This window comes from Passer domesticus, chromosome 16, assembly GCF_036417665.1.
Source record: "Passer domesticus isolate bPasDom1 chromosome 16, bPasDom1.hap1, whole genome shotgun sequence".
Lineage (NCBI taxonomy): Eukaryota > Metazoa > Chordata > Aves > Passeriformes > Passeridae > Passer > Passer domesticus.
Window position 1 is genome coordinate 4,485,095 of NC_087489.1, and position 11,841 is coordinate 4,496,935.

Here is an 11,841-nt window from a genome sequence, read left to right on the forward strand (position 1 = left end):
CCCTTTAGGCCAGCAGTTTCCTACAAACCCTCCACCAATTGCACAAAAATAATTGCTTTTCCAGCAGGGAGCCTGCTGGAGAGAGCTGGGTCTGGCTGCCAGGTGTCTGAAGATCTGAATATATTGCCATGGTTAAGAACCAATGTGATTATGCAAAGCAGAGCTCTGTGCCTGGCTGGGAGTGCAGGCGGGTGTGGAGATGGAGAGAAGGCAGGAGCCTTGCCTGGAACGTGACTGCCTTTCCTGAGAGAGTGAAAAATTTCTGCTGTCAAGCAAATGCTCACAGAGTGCTAATGGAAAGTGGAATCTGAGCAGAAATTAAGGTTCAACCAGATTGCACAGGCTGGATCCTTAGTTGGTATAAATCTGTGCCTACAGTGGATCTGACTGCAAATCTACTCCAGGCTTGGCTCATCCACCCTGAGCTGGTTCTTTCCTCGTGCACAGCAGCACGGAGGCTGGGTGGATATCTGCACAATCAGGACCCATCCCATCCTCGTGCTGCCTGCAGACATGGCTCCAAAAATAAAGGGCTCTGAATATCTCAAAGCAGCCTGGAGTTGATGCAAGCAAAGGCTCCTTCCCGGGCTGTGCTCACCCTCATGAACAAACCAGAGATGGGGCAGGTTTTATAGGATAGGTTGGTCTCCTTCCCATATTTCTTCCTCCTCCATTCCCTCTCGCCCTACAAATATGCCTTGGTGGGACTAACACAACAAAGTGTGGAGTTGAAAAGTCAGTGATACTTTAGGAAGAGACAGTGAGAGGTAGAGCAAAGTGTGAGGAGGGGTGGGTCCAAGGAGGCCACAAAAATAACAGATTTGTCTCAGCAGCTGTGCTTTGATAAAAAGTGACTTCCCAAAGTCTCCCCTTTGCTGAGACACCAGTGTTTCATGCTGGTGGATGTGACAGCCCATAAAAACGAGAGGGAAGGGGAACACCCCAGGAGCTGAGAGATGCAGAGCAGCGGCAGCCTGAGAGGTGCAAAGTGAGTGCAAGACGCCAGCAGGAGGGGAGGAGATGGGCTGTGATCTGCCAGGAGGCTCTGTGATTTCATGGAACACTTGCTCTGATGTGCAGCCACCCACCAGTGGTGCCACAGAGCACCCACTGCTCCTGGCAATGGCACAGGGCAGGTGGCAAAGGGGGGACGGGGAGGGAGGAGGCAGGATGAGAGTGGAGCAGATCTGGAGACCCAGGCTGGTTCCAAGTAGTGGGGCACACACGGGAGGAGGTCCCTGCACACCTGTGGAGAGCCACTTCACTGTCTGAAGGGAGATGTTTTGTGGGAATGGAGAAAGGGAGAGGTGTCAAAAACACCTCAGGGATGTCTGGAGTTGTGGCTGCACCAGCAGCACACAGCGAGAGGGAGCAGTAAATAACTCAAGTGAAGATTGCCAGGAGCCCTGAGCTCTGCCTGGACTGAGCTGGGGGCACACATGCCTCTTCAGAAATCGTGCCTGGTTTCCCAGCAGCCAGATTATTTTAGAATACTGTCCCTGGCCCTCCACAGGCCATCCTGGCCATAGCCCCATGGTCTGGGCACAGGCAGCACCTCACTCCAAGTGGGGAGGGCACCATTAAAGGCACTCACTGAACCAGGAGAGACAATACCAAAAGGGGACAGTGGGGGATTGCAGAGCCCAGCTCAAAGCTCTGACATTCCCAGCAGTGAATGGGACCAGCCCATTGCAACCCCAGTGAGAGAGAACTGGGACTGAACTCTGGGGCCGTGGGACCATCCCCTAAGGCTGTTCCTGCCCAATGTCCCACGTGCTCCAGCTTAGAAATGACTGGAACAAACCCTGGCTCCTCTCCTCCAAATAGGAGTGAAAAGATCATTTTGTCTACCTGATGACTGGCTCAGAAACATATCATTTTTAGAAAGCTTTCCAGGGTCAGTAAAGATGGGGCATTCATTGAAGGGATTGAGGTGAAATCCTGGTGCCTCAAGGGTTAATGGAATCTTTGCACAGTGCTCCAGAGGGCCAGGATTTCATGCTGCATTTCCAGGGTGTGAAATAGTGTCTCATTATTTTCCTGATACAAACACCACAGCACACAGCTAACAGCAGCCAGAAAATGGTTCTTAGTGGATACTGACCATAAAGAAAAGTGAAATAAATACTTATTTTCCTTTAGGCATGCAGACAAGCCATAAGCATTCAGCCAGCTGAGACTCCACTCGGCTCACAAATGTCAATGAACACACCATGCCCATTTGTTACCCAGTCACTGCCCTTTGTTCTGAATTTCCTCTGCTCTGACTGACCACTGCAGTCCCCCAGTCCTGTTACACTTTCATGGTGCTCCAGGGCACTCACCCAGCTGGGACTCTCACTCCAGCTCTCTTGGCTGAATACAAATGAAAAAAAAAACCAACTTAAAATTCTTGTCTGTTTAGGAGTTTTAATGTAATTTTCTGTAGGCAGCACTGGAAAGAAACTCTGAACTGCCCAGACATCTGAAGAAAGGATTCAGATCTGAGAGAGGCAGGATGGCACATCCATGGTGCCACACAAGCTTTGCCCTCGTCTGGAATCCCTCTCGAGGTTATCCAAGCTTCCTTCCCAAGCAGTGTGTGCTATACCTCTGTCAGCCCCATTTTGATATTTAGCATAAATAAATATCTGTGGATTGCTTTGTCCTATTTTACAAATCCAGAATACCAAGAGCTATCACTCAAGTCCATCCAGATTTAAATACTTTTTTGACTTCCTCTGGAAGATCTCTGAGTGCTGCTGTAGAGGAGTGAATGGACCTGTTCTCACAGCACCATTTCAGGAAGGTTCCATCAACCCCACTTCACCTGACACACCAAAGGACAGGACCAATGGGTGTCTGAGGCCAAACAGCCCAGAAACCCCAGTGCCACTCTCTAGAATATATTCAATGTTATGTATATTAATGCAAAATTAATGGGGATCCATCACTGTGCACTGGTATTTGCTAATGGTGCTTTATAAGCTAATAAATAATAAACACTAAAACAAGCGTGGATTTGATAGCCAAAATCCCTTCTAGTGACAATAGCTTCTGCCAGTAGGGAATTTGGCTCTCTAATTCCAAATAAACACAATTAAAGTAATATAACAAAATAACAAACTGACAGCTCAGCTTCTGAGATTGGACTGTGCTCATTTAAATACAGGTTAGGGTGAATCAATTTGGCTGTTAAGGATTCCTTGTCTTGTGTTATCTCAGGATTAAAGGCAGTGCAAAGGGAAGAAGGTAGGAGATAACAAAAAATGCAGGTTGCAGGGGTTTTGTGTGTGGTTTACTCCTCCATGCTCTAAACTTGGTCATATTCCCACAGCACTTATCCCATCCAGCCTGGCCATTCCAGAGGCCCAGGCACTGCCTGATCCCAAAGAGAGCTCTCAGTTCCTCATGTCCCCCTGCCTGAGCATCACCAAGAGGCCCTGAATGCTGGGACAGCTCTTTGCCCTCCACGTGCCCCTGGGCTCTGCAGGTTCCAGCCCCTCACACCCCCGGGCACAGGAGAGATCCTGGTCCTACACACGAGCACCTCCAGTGCAACTGAAACAAGACCTCAGCATTGTCAGCAGCAAAGACCTGGCAAATCTTCATTTTCCATGCACTGCATTTTTCCAAGTGCACGGAGGGACATGTTTGGTGTAGTTTCAAGAAAGGAAAATCCCCAAGAGGGGTTTCAAATCCCAGCTCAAAAGCGAGGAAGACCTTCTAAAAGGAGAGACTGATGGAGGTTTTTCTCTGTTTGGGTGAGCAAAACATTTCTCTTCATCCTCTTTCTTGGAAAATCAAAATCCTTTTGCCTGAACTGTTTCCTAACCAAGTCAGTGGGCGCGGGGACCTTCTGTGAAAAATTGCATCCCAAATAATTTAAATGTGGCAGAATCACAAGGAATTTGCAGTGAGAGTTGTTTGGGGCTCAACAACAACCCTGCGTGAGGAAGCGCTGAACACTGGATGGATACAGAAAGAAATAAAATTAAAGATTGATTTTATCAGGAATTTTAAGGAGTATGAAACATTTTTTCTAAAAGGAAGGATGTGATTGAGTCCAGAGTGGCAAACAAATTAATTCAATACTTAGTTATTTCATTAAAAATAAACAGTTAAAGAAACTACAGATGACATAACCTTCAGCTGAGCCAGACCCTGGCGGTTTGTATTTGATTTGCCAATAAATAAGAAAAATCTCTCTGTAAAACTTGTTCCCACATTCAGACATGAATTTCAGCTCAAAGATCAACTCGTGACACTAATTAGGTGAATTTAGGAAAGAGATGTTTCCACTGTTTGAAAAGGCACAGGAAGGGGAAGATTATACCATTATTCTTCTGTGGAGAGGGAAGAAGGCAAGACATGGCAGGTGCTGGGTGTGGATTGGTGTGGCCCCAAAGGGAGTCACAGCCCCCTTCAGCTCCCACTCCATGAAAATTCACACCTGGCAGATGCTGTGACACACCCAGAGCTGTTGGGTTCATCTGCTACAAAGGGGAAGATAAAGGTCAGAATATTTTCAGGGAGCAGCTGTGAATGTAAATGTTAAAAAATTGAACTAAACCTTACAAAGAAATCCTTCCCTGTGAGGGTGCTGAGGCCCTGGCACAGGGTGCCCAGAGCAGCTGTGGCTGCCCCTGGATCCCTGGCAGTGCCCAAGGCCAGGCTGGATGGGGCTTGGAGCAGCCTGGGACAGTGGGAGGGGTCTCTGGTAAAGAGTGGAACAGGACTGAAATTTAAAAAAATCCAGTATTTTCACCTTAGCTCAAAGGAATCTCTCAGGGACCATCAGCAGTCAGTGGAGCCCCATGACAAACACAGATATACAGCCCAGTTTGCTGACATGACCTTATTCAGTGAATATTTTATAATCCCACCATTATTTGCACCACTCTTCAGCTCTGACCTTAATAAATCCCACATCCCATATTTAAGCTTACAGCTTATCAATCATCTTAAAGGTCTTTTGCAACCTAAATGATTCCATGATAAATGCAATCAAAGCTGAGCTACATCCCTGGACATGCAGTGATCTGGCCTCCTGACATGGTCATCTTTAAATGAAAAATAAGCTTAATACTGTACATATTTTTCATGCACAATTATACCACTGCCTTATAAAAAAAAATCTGGCCTAGCAGCTCTCCCTCAAAGTAGCTGATGGTGGTTAGATCTGTGGATAAAAGATAAAGCTAAAGACAGCTTGAAACCAGGGGGAAAAAAAGAAAAAAAGAAGATAAAATGCTTCAGACAAGTGTCCACAGAACTCTTAAGATCCAACTCTGTTTAGAAATGCCAAACTGACTCAAATTGGAGGATCACATCGTAATCCCATATAATTAATGTTTGTCCTCCTGCTGTAAACTGCCAGATTATCATTAGTTCATCTTTTGTATTTCCAGGAGAAACTCATTACTCGGGGAGTGAAACGTCGGGAAATTGTTTACAATTATGCTGCCGAGAGCAGTAGGCTAATTCCATCTACTAATTAGCCCCACTCACATAAGTATAGGTAGAGAGCTATAAATACCAGCAGCAGCGTGTGCCGGGCTGGCACCCGCTCGCCGGGGCTCTGCAGCAGTGGCAGCTGCCCCCTCTGCTGGCTTCTTGACGGGATTTTACTCAAACCACGCTAAATGCTCCCAAAAATCATCCTTTGCCTGGAGCAGAGAGAGGAGTGAGTAGCAAGGCAGGTGTTTCTAAACTCCTTTCTGCATCGCACCTTTGTGTCGGCAGCAGCTGATGCTGTGCAGCCTGTTCTGACACTGCTGGCACAGAGATGCTTCTGGGGAGGGGTTTTGGGGAAGGCAGAGCTGGTAGGGGGAAAAAAACCCTTTGTTTTAACCTGGAGGGTGTTGTGCAGGTTCCAGGCAGGAGCTAGCTGAGATCTGCTCAGCTGGTTAAAGGGTGGTGCTAAAAACACCAGTGTTGAGACCTGGATCTGGTGATCCCTTCCAAATCAGAATGTTTTGTGATCTGGAAAGAAAGACTAAATGTTTCAATTAAAAAAAAAAAAAAGATAAACTAAACAAAGAAATAATAATAAAGAAATAAAATAAATTGCAAAGAAATAATAATAATAAAGAAGAAGTGACACTGTAGAATCCTAGAATAACAAAATACTTTGGGTTAGAAGGGACCCTAAAGATCATCTGGTTCTACCTCCCTGATGTGTGCATGGACACCTTCCACAAGACCAGTCTGTAAAGGATTTTGTGCTGTTGGTGTCTCCAGACCCCTTAACTCAACCCCTGCCCCAGGCTGGGGTGTTGCACACCCCCTTTGTACTCAGCTGTTTGCAGCTCTCAGGAGCAGAGGTTCAATTTCACATTCATTAAGGATCAGATTTGGGCAAAAAAGAAACACGAGAAAAAATCCTGCCTCCCTTTCAGCTCAGTGAACTAAATAAAGGACAGGGCTGGCCCATGCAAACTAACATAATTAGTGTTATTTTATTTTAATCTGACTTCCACAAACCTGCAGTATTTCTGTGCTGCTGTTTGCTCTCCCTCTATGAATCTTGGTCTTCTCCACACATTAACCTTCATGCAGCAGGTGCTCTATAAAGCACACCCCAGACAGCTCCTCAGTGATTTGGGGATTGACTGAAATGAAGGGATTTATGAGAAATAAAAAGATTTATGTGTGAATTAAAACAAGCCTGATTGGTGCTATTTTAAATATGGAGATGGAAGTACTTTCCTCAGGAAAGTGTCCAAGCTGTGGAGCTTGCATGGGGAAAAGCAGGTCTAAGAAAATCCACCTGGGATCAGAGGGAGCCTTCCTTTGGTGCTGTGTGGAGCCAGGACTTTCCCAGGATGCTGGGTGCCTCTCAAGGCCTCCATGCCTAAAAATGAAGACTGCAAAGCCCACATCCTTCCTTGGATATTGCTGACAAATGACACCTGTTTGGGGAAAATAGAAAAAGATTAGTGCACAATTGAAATGAAATCTTTTAGTCTAAGCCAGCATTTATTTCATGTCTGGTTTCCTTTGTCAATGACTTCAGGGATATCTGGGATGTTAGAGAGGGAAGATGAATGATGCTGTAACACCAAGGTGTACACTAAAAAAAGAAGTCCAAGAATGTTTTTCCTTGAGGCATTGAAATTTGCAGAAAGGAACAGCTGCCATCCTAAACCACTTTAAATATTAGTCACATCATTAACCACTTATTTTCATTGTGTTTTCATGTGGTTTTCAGTTTGCACACTTTGCCACAGCCAGAATTTCCTGACAAAGAGAATGAAATTGGCCAACTGATTCAGCCAAACAGTCTCAGATGTTGGAGTCCTTATTACAATGCTCCCAGCACCAACTGCCTGGAACCATTTAATAAGATGGAATTGCAGTTTGAATGACACATATAATCAAAATTTTCATTTGTTTTCAGAAAGAAAATCCATCTAATCTCCAGCAGAAGAGAATGGAAGTGGTTTTGAGGCAGGCAGTCCATGTTCCACCATCAATTTAGATGCAATTCAAAATATAGGATTTGCCTTAATGGATTGTCAGGTCTTAATATAGAGGGAGAATTAAGGTATAAGAAGGGTTATTGAATGAGAAGGAAAGACTATATTAAAAGACAACAAAAAAATAAGAGAGGGAAAATAAAAGGTATATTTTTATGGCTGAAACCAGCAACTATTACATATGGTAGGATTTTTCAAAACCCTTCGGTCACTTGTTATATCCAGACCATTTTCCTGCTGTAGCAGAAGTGTTCCCTGTAGTCCATGATCCAATTTGCCAGGCAGTTTTCAATGACCCATGAAAGACATTAAAACAGTCCCTACACGGTTATTACATCACTCCAGTCTCCAAGATGAGATCATATAATTTTCATTACAGGGGAAACCCTCCATCCAAAGTGGCTTGCTTGGACAAGCAGCCAAAAGGAAGAAGTTTATTGCTTTTCCTGCTAGTTTAAAATCCGTAACATCGATTGTTTCCATCTCGGTACTTTGACTTTTCCTCCTCATTGTCATTCTCAAAGGAAATCTGGCTTCTTCTCCCAGTGCTCAAATCCCAAAGTGTTGTGTGTTTTGCTCTCTGCTCACTCTCTCATGGCAGCTCAACTTTAATCATGTATATTCTTTAGGAAAAATAAACAATACAATTACACTCTTCCTGCCCACACACCTGCTAAACCAGGGGGTGTCCATGGCAAACATGGATATTTCCCCCAAACTTACTGAAGACATCAGAGCAGCATGGGTGGTGCTTCAAACCCCACTTCAAACCCCCTCACTGCCTCAAGGGTTGGTCCATGACCCCAGGGCTGATGCTGTGAGATTTCAGCAGCTCTGCTGAGGCCCTGCAGCTCTTTCAGGTGTGTTGCACATGCCTTATGGCACAAGGAATTTCAGGATGCACTTTATAGGCCCACGTTTGCCTGTGAACTCACTGGTGGTGCTGATCCTGCCTGCCTTTGTCCTCTCTTGGCCAGACTGCCTGGCACAGATGCTCTCCTGTTCCTTGTTGGAACAGTGCCCAGAATCTCCACATTCTTCCTAATGACATTCCTCCCTATGGGGCACTTTCCTGATTTGGTGCAGATTTTACAATTTCCAGTAGCTCCCTCTTCTTCAGCCTTCCTCCCCAGCCTTGAAGGGAGCTGCAAGAGGAAGAGAGACTATTTACAAGAACATTAGTGACAGAATGAGGGGGCATGGCTTCAGCATGGGTTTAGACTGGATATTAGGAAGAAATTCTTCCCAGTGAGGGTGGGGAGGTGCTTGAGCATGTAGTCCAGAGCAGCTGTGGCTGCCCCTGGATCCCTGGAAGTGTTCAAAGCCAGGTTGGATGGGGTTTGAAGCACCCTGGGACAGTGGAAAGTGTCCCTGTCCATGCCAGGGGGTGGAATGAGATGGGCTTTAAGGTTCCTTCCAGTCCAAACCATCCTGGGATCCTGTGACACATCCCACAGTCCATCAGCCTGCACAGCCACGGGGCCCTGAGGTGTGTTGTGGCAATCACATTGTTCAAGAGGAGGAGCAGCCTCTACACCCTGAAAATGAAATGAAATGAAACACCCCCTGCTTCAGGACTGGGCTCCACAACCACAGTCTGAGCCCAGCACAGCTGTGTCTGCCCAGAAATCACTGACAGGGACAGTGAAACCTTTGCCCACAGCCTCCAGGAGCAGCATCTGGTCCATGGGAATGCAAGGAATTGTATTTACAGTCTGTCTTAGTAAATCAAAGACAGAAATTACTGGGATTTGATCATGCTCACAGCATTCCCTCTGGGTCAGTGCATATCAGGATTTGCTTTGTGGAACATCAGACAAAAAACCCTTGAAAATCACCTTTACACAGATGTAGAAAACCTGAAATACACAGATGCAGACATTCAGTTGGTTTTTCTTGCAAACCTTAAAGTCATCACAAAACTTTTTATGTGTCAAAGGGCAAAAGCCTGCAGTTATTTATTTTTATTCCCTCTTATTTGATTTTGTATTTCCAGCACATTATAAATCACAGGTTACACCAGGATGTAAGACAGAAAAGCATTGCCTCATTACACACCCAAATGTTTGGGATTAAAATTACAGGCTGGTGGCCTAGATAAGAGGCAGATTGCAATGAACACCTAAACTCTGGGGTGATGGATCACAGCAGAGCACATTTACCATCAGTCCTGCACGGTGGTGCTGGTCAGGAGTTAATGATCCAAGGAATGCCATCACAGGGCTGTGGGGTGACATTGCTCCTTGTGCTGTCCCCACAGTGAGGGTGGGACTCGTGACAGGTGCCAGCTGGATCCCTGCAGAGCATGGAGACCAAGGGGGTTTGTCTCTGCCTGCTGCACATCATCAGGGATGAAGGAGAGGGAAAGCTGGGAGAGAATGAGTGGACAGCTAGTAGAGTTGGAAATTTTTCAGTTGAAGAGGTTTTTGCAGGAAAATTCCTATTTCTTGAAACTGAAAATTTCTATGGGGAAGTGCAAACCTTCAGAGAGCTTTTTTGGTGGGATAAGGTGGGGAGATGGAGGGTGTGCAGTGGGACTTCCTCACCTTGCCAGAGTGAGAGGAGTGATGGACTTGTCTTTACAAACAAGCTGTGGGTCTGCTGCTAGATAAAACCAGCACTGAGAGATAAAAGAAAAAATGAGAAGGATTCCACTGACTGATGAATGGGAAAAAATATATTTGCCTTTACAAACAAACTGTAGCTTTGGTGATAAATGAAATTGGATATTGAAAGATGAAAGAAACAACGGGCCAAAACCATAAATTCCATAAGAATTAAAAATTAAAAGGGAGGGCTATACATTAGAGGGAAATCTTTGGTGTCAGACATTTGAACCTCTCAAGTACCTCAGCCAATGGGGAAAGAGGGAAGAGAAATGTGGCTGGGAAATTGGGATAAAAAGGAGGCTGCGTCCTTCAAAAATTTGAGACCCCAGGGGAATGCCCCATGGCCTCTCCTTTTATTCAAATAAAGTAAAAGGACTCCTCTGTCTCCATTTTGGACATAAACCTCTGGTGTTTGTGGATTAATTTTCCAGACAAGAGCATCTACCTGGACTTGAATAGATTGTCCCATGACCAACCATTCCCACACATCCAGGCAGATTCTTTGAATTCTTCAGATTTCTTCCAGTCACTGCTAAATAAATAAAAATTTAAAAAAATAAAACAAACAAACAAACAAACAAAAAAAACCACCACGAAAGGAAGTAGCTTGCACAAGTTGACTGTGAGATTTAGCACCAAGAAGAGCATCCAGCACAGGGACTACCAGGAGCTCATCCCCATGTGAGCCCTCTCCACCCACTGAGTGCATTTGAACACTGACCAGTGGCACAGGGACACGACTGTGGTTTTGAGCCCATTTCTCACATTTCTGTTCAAATGCAGAGCTTGCCGTGTGCACACCTGCTGAGCCCAACACTGAGCTCACCTTTAAGAGCCAAACACACTCCCGTGTTAGTCATGTGTGTGCTCACCAGCCCCACACCCGGGAGGGAACATTTCCCTTGCAAATCCACCCTGCACTCCCCTGCCAGTAATTCCGCCCTCCAGGGAGATGCGTGCGCTCACAGTGAGAGGATTATGAAGGTGATTGAGCTTTGAAATGTATTGTTGCTCTCCTCAATAGCGCTGATTGGCAGCGGTGATTAACTGGGGGAGCAGGGATGGGGATTCACGGGCTGACCAGGCAGATCAGGGATGCAATCAGCTCCAGCAGCTGACAAGAAGTGCTGGTTTTCCTCTCGAGCAGCTCTGGGGTTCAGAGGGAGGGTGGATGGCAGGTGAGGATACACACCCCTTGCAGGAGGGATGGGAGCAGCAGCTTGGATATTTCACCTTTCTTTTTCTTCCTATCTCTGGTGGCCTCAGAGGAAGATCCAGGTGGGAAGACTCTGTCTCCTGAGCAATAAACTTCAGAAAGCCACAGACAAACAGGATTTTGTGATAATTCCCTCTCCTGCAATGCTCTGGAGGAACAGAGTTCCTGCTTCTTTTTCCAGCTCAATCATCAATTCAACTTGGATTTTCTACTTGGTCACACTTTGGTTCCTAGCAGTGCTGGAAATGCCCAATTTCTAAGGAGAAAAGAGGGATATTGTCAGGAAATGAAAAGATACTCACAGTGGGATCCATGGGATCATACTCATATCAAAAATGCACTTAATTTAATTTGATTCTCTGGGTTATACCTGTTGGCATCTGAACTGTCTCTATTGGCCTGGAAAATGTTCTGACCCAAGGAAACTGCTTTTCTGATCATATGTGACAACTCCTATCTCCAGCAGCAAATGTTTACTGAGCTACAAAAAATATCAGAACTGAAAGGGTGGAAACACAGAGTATTTGTGCCTAATATGATACTCCAAGGAACAGTC

General features: G+C 45.5%; 1 long non-coding RNA gene across 1 annotated transcript; it reads right to left on the reverse strand.

Moving 5' to 3' along the window:
- Positions 1–9,637: 9,637 nt before the first annotated feature.
- On the reverse strand, positions 9,638–11,361 carry LOC135282273 (uncharacterized). The gene is made up of 3 exons (XR_010348544.1): positions 11,262–11,361; positions 10,515–10,601; positions 9,638–9,756 (listed from the first exon to the last, which is right to left on the reverse strand). It is a non-coding gene; the product is annotated as an uncharacterized LOC135282273 (long non-coding RNA).
- Positions 11,362–11,841: the final 480 nt, after the last annotated feature.